The following is a 5726-nucleotide window of genomic DNA, read 5'->3' as shown; positions in this document are numbered from 1 at the left end:
AGATCTTTGTCCGTATCTCTGCTTATTTGTTTGCAATAGATTCTTGGAAATTAAATTACTGAGAAAATAATAGAACACTTTACTCCTCCTGATACATATGTACAAATTGCATGTATTAGTGAATGCTTCAACCAGCGTAAAATAATATCAGTCTCTGAAAACCCTTATCAGCACTGAACAATACTGTTTTTCTATTCTTTGCCAATTTGGTAAATGAAAATTCATAATTTGTTCACATATGCCTTACAATGATTATAGTGAATTAAACACTTGGTTGGACGGCATCACTGACTCAATGGACATAAGTTTGAGTAAGCTCCAGGAGTTGGTGATGGGCAGGGAAGCCTGGCATGCTGCAGTCCATTGGGTCACAAAGAGTCAGACATGACTGAGTGACTAAACTGAACTGAAACACTTTCTTATAGTTATTCACCATTAATTTTTCAATCATGTCTTTTCCTCATTTTTTAGGGCTTTTGTACTTTAAACATTGATTTCTAAGAATTTTATATAGTAGGAATTTTAACATTCATATTTGTTAAGATATCTTCGTTTGTAATTTGTCTTAATTTTGGTTATTATGAAATGTGAAGTACAGGATAATTTTATATGAATAATCAAATATGTTGAATTTTAAATTAAATTTCCAAATGTGTTTATGAATAGAAAGTCTTTCCCCATCTTGAAATCAGATGGAAAAAATAGGGAAAAAAATATAGGCAGCAATCATTTTTACATTTAACTCTGTGATCTAGTGAGGTTGAGGATCTTACCCATTTCATAGAATTTTAATACATTTCCATTGTTGTCATAATTTAATTATTTGGTTGTATTATATCTTGGTTTATACTTTCATTTTCTATGCTTCCTTGCTATTCTTTTGGTTCTATAGGACTTTTTTCCTATTCTAATCATTTGAAATTTACAAATTGTAATTTTTGGCTACAGAGTTTTACCATTAAGGTATTTCCAAACTTTCTTTAGCCAGTATTCCAAGATTAATATCATCAAGAATGAAATAGCATTTTTTACTACCCACTATATAATGAGAGATTTTAGCTTACTTTAACTTCCCTGCCCACTGCATCTCGTTTCCAGTATACCTTAAAACAACTTGGAGTTGATTTTTTTTAAATATTGTGTAATTTATGTTTCAAAAATATGTGTGCCATCAGTTTTTCAACCTTATCTATAAAGAATTCAGTGAATGATTATGTCAAGAATTTACATAGATCAGAAAGAATTTATTGATTAGGTATTTCATATTTTATATACATTATTTTTTTCATATTGAATGCATATTTCTTTTTAAATATAATTTTTAATCTGTTTTATCTCATTGATTCACCAGCAAATTCTCAGCTGACAACCAAACTTAGAGGGAATGCTATGCCACTGATGGTTTAGGATACATGCCTTGTGCCATCTGAATGTGAAATACAAAGAGAAAAAGCTCAGGACCAGCACAGAACTGTAGTAATGTTATATGTCTTTCCATTCAAGAGTTTGAAACTCTCAACACCCACAACAACATAATCCTTTCCTAAGACTTAAAACACCTGACATTTTTAGAAATTATTTAAAGTTATGTTTTCACTGTGCTTTTTCTGAATTCTCTTAGTTCTGTATTTTGCTTCTCAGTAAAAGATGCTAGCGGTCTAAAAGTCATAAAATTTATTTCATTGTTCCCTCAAGGGGACAGACAGTTTTGTATATTAAATAAAAGACAGGCTATGGAAAGAGTGATTGTATTTCTAAATGTGATTTCAGATATAACTTGCTTTAATTAATAGATTTACTTTTGAGCCGTAGTGTAAATTTATTTTTTTATAAAACAATTTATATAGTAAATGCACTGAAGAAGTTTGCTATTTTAAACTTATCACATGATGAACCCTTTTGTAAAAGTATCACCAATCCCTTTGTAACCTATTATTTATATACATATATATATACAAACTTTCCAATAGCCAGGCATCTTAGTTCCAAACAAGTATGTCTTCCTCTTTTACAATATGTTACATTTTATAAAAGAAAAGCATAGTAGTTCTCCGAACAAAAGGAAGAAACGATTGCATTGCATCCTTAAGTCTTCCCTTGGCTACTTAAGTTTTCTACTATCAAGAGAGGTGTAAAGTTTCAATACATGAAAGAAAAAGAATCCAAAAGGTAAGGTCTTGATAGAAGGTACAAGGAGATGAGGGTGGAATGTCTCACCCAAGTAATACATGAGACAAAGATAACAAGTCTTGAAGAAGTAACAAAGGAACAGCTGTGGAGACTATTCCGAGTCAGACACCACACGAGTCAAACAAGAGAGCTCAGGGAAGGGTAGAAGATAAAACATAAAGCCAAAGTGACACTGAGACCAAGAAAACAGAAAAATGAAGAGTGATAAACACCAGGAAGACAGAGTTGCGTTTTGGATTAGTCAAACAGTGCAGTGAGTAGACTAGAGCTATGCAAATCAAACTGGGGGAATCTCAAAACATGGCAATGAGTGAGAAAAGCACTTCACAGTAAACTATATGCAGTATGGCTCAATGATACAGGAAAAATATACGAAGTAAGAATGGGCTATTTAGAGACAAATATCATGTAAGATAATACGTTAATAAAGGCAAGAGTGAGGGAAATTTTGCTTCTAATGATGGTATATTAAGTAATGGCATGTTAGTTACCCTCTCTGATAAGGATAACTAGAGAAATGGGACACAATATATTAAAGTTCAGTTTGAAAACATTGGCACACTAGCAAGTTATGTAAGTATTACCATGTGATGATAGAAATCCAGAGAGAGGAGCTCAGCACTTGGGGTTTATGTCAATAAGGGACCAGAAAAAAATACATGGTTCATTCAAGTGGCATGATTGAGGCATGATCTGTGAGGATACAATTTATAAAACCCTGGGTAGTGTAAAGGGAAACCAGTGAGAAATGAGGCACCATAGGATGAACAGCATGTTGTTAGAGCACCATTCTCAGCCCTAGCCATAATAGGGTGGAGAAAGGAAGTAGTTGCAGAACCTAGAGAGAGCTGTGGGAAATGATGGTTTCTCTGGTCAGGGACTTAGAAAGAACAAGATTGGAAAATTGGTGCCAAGGAATTCTGGGGGAGAGCTGTGCAGATGGGCCCTTTAGAATGTACAGACTGTGAAGATATTTGTGCCCTATTTGAATACCCACCCATGGGTTTCTACTGCAGAGTAGGCTCTTAACCAGGTGGACAAAATGATGTAGTCTGTGACTGTTAGTCAGCTTCTCTCCCAAGACAGAGTGCTTCCTCTCTATGGCTATGAACAAAGTGGCCATAGGGCAGGGATGGAGACTATGCCTGGGATCAACAAAATGGACTTCCCCTTACCAGAGCTGATCTTACTAAAGCTACTGCTGAGTTCAACACCGAGTTCCTAGTATGGCAGCATTCCTTGGAGGGACCAGCTGATAAACTGTTAGCAGGTTGATTACATTGCATTCCTTTTATCATGGTGGAGACAGAGATTCATTCTTACTGGAATAGATATATTCTGGGTATGGATTTGCCTTCCCTACCTATAATGCTACCACCATAACTATCATCCATGGAGTCACAGAATTAACTGGAAGTTGAGACTGCCACCTCTCCATATGATGCTTTTTATGCCACTGACCTAGGAGGCATAAAAGATAGAAACTCTACTCCTAGAGGTGCTGATTCTGATTTCCAAGTGTTTACTTGGAAATCAAATCAAATTGTGGAAATCAAATTGTTTCCACACAACAAAGGCAACGAAGCCTGTGCCTAAAAGCCAGGGGTTTCCAGGGCACAATAGTAAAAATTAACAGAAAACCACAGCAGCAGAAAAGGCAGGACAATTGTGAATTGTATTCCTTAGAAATGAAGGTTTGGGTCACTCCACCAGGGAAAGATGCTTGCTCCTTGGAAGAAAAGCTATGACAAACCTAGACAGCATATTAAAAAGCAGAAACACCACTTTGCCCACAAAGGTCCATCTAGTCAAAGCTATGGTTTTTCTGATAGTCATGTATGGATGTGAGAGCTGGACTATAAAGAAAGCTGAGCGCCAAAGAATTAATGCTTTTGAACGGTGGTGCTAGAGAAGACTCTTGAGAGTCCCTTGGGCTGCAAGGAGATCCAACAAGTCCATCCTAAAGGAAATCAGTCCTGAATATTCACTTGAAGGACTGATGCTGATGCTGAAACTCTAATACTTTGGCTACCTAATGCAAAGAACTGACTCATTTGAAAAGACCCTAATTTTGGAAAAGATTGAAGGCAGGAGGAGAAGGGGACGACAGAGGATGAGATGGTTGGATGGCATCACCGACTCAATGGACATGAGTTTGAACAAGCTCTGAGAGTTGGTGATGGACAGGGAAGCCTGACGTGCTACAGTCCACAGGGTTGCAAAGAGTCAGACATGACTGAGCAACTAGACTGAATGATTTTCTTCTTGCAAATCTCAATCCATGTTTTCCTGCCATCCAATCTTGGCCCATCAAATGTAGACCAACTTTGGTCCAAAGTAGCCCAAAGACTTTCACCGCCAGCCACAGTGGGCTGCAGCCATATACTCTTCAACAATATCTGAATCCTAGCCTTGTGTGGGGCAGAGGAGGGGTTTCAAGTATGTCCTTCCTTGAATTCTGTCCCTCAGCCCTGAGGTATTCTTTAGAGTTCTCCTTTATTCCTTCTATTCTCCTGTAAATAGTTCATAATGCTTGATGTTAAATCATACTTTTTCAAACTACTGTGTAGTTTCCATCTCCTCCTTGGATCCTGGTTGATACAAAAGCAAATGGGGAATTTTTAAATATATAGAAAATTTTTTAAAAAGCATATGGGATGAATGTTCCAATTAAAAGACAAAGACTATCATGCTTAATTTTTTAACGTGCTGTTTATAAAAGAAATATCTGATACTTAAGGATACAGAAAAGATGAAAGGTCACAGAAAAGACAAAGATATACCATGTAAAAGGAAGCTGGAGTACTCATATCAATATTAGATAAAATACACAATAAGATAAAAAAGTATTTCCAGAGATTAAAAGGGACAGTTCACAATAATCAGAACTGAAATTCACCTGAAATATTGCACTTTCTATCTGCTTAATAACATGGCTTAAAATATATATAAAACTAAAACAAACACAATAATAGTAGGAAGTTTTAATAAACCTCTCTCAGAAACTAATAAAACAAGCAGAGAAAGAATTTGATAAGGATATAAAAGACTTGAATACTAAATTGGTAAACCTGATCTGATAAACTAGCATCTGCAGAGTATACTTTTTTTTTGTTTAAGAGCACACCAGAACATATTTGTTAACCTACTAAATGCTGAGGCGAAAAGCAGAACTCAAGACATTTTAAATGATTTAAAACACACACAATATGTTGAGTGCCAAATCTACATACCACCTTCAGACCTCATGCTGAGATCCAAAGCTTTGTATCTAACCCATGACGATTGGGATCGGAGTAGGCTTGTGAAACCAGATTTTGCCCATCTTTCTCAACTCGATATTAGTGATGTTACATTGGTAGCTTACAATTGGACACATCATGGTGGGGATATTTTACACCATGGAAATGGACAAATGCTACTTCCCAAAAAGAGCTTTCTTCTTTATTGCTTGAGAGTCAGTGTTGAACATTGCTTCCCTGGTAGCTCAGCTGGTAAAGAATTTGCCTGCAATGCAAGAGACCCCTGTTTGATTC

The sequence above is a fragment of the Giraffa tippelskirchi genome, chromosome 1 (assembly GCF_054371585.1).
Source record: "Giraffa tippelskirchi isolate mGirTip1 chromosome 1, T2T-mGirTip1v1.2.pri, whole genome shotgun sequence".
NCBI classification, from domain to species: domain Eukaryota; kingdom Metazoa; phylum Chordata; class Mammalia; order Artiodactyla; family Giraffidae; genus Giraffa; species Giraffa tippelskirchi.
This window is presented reverse-complemented; position numbering follows the sequence as displayed.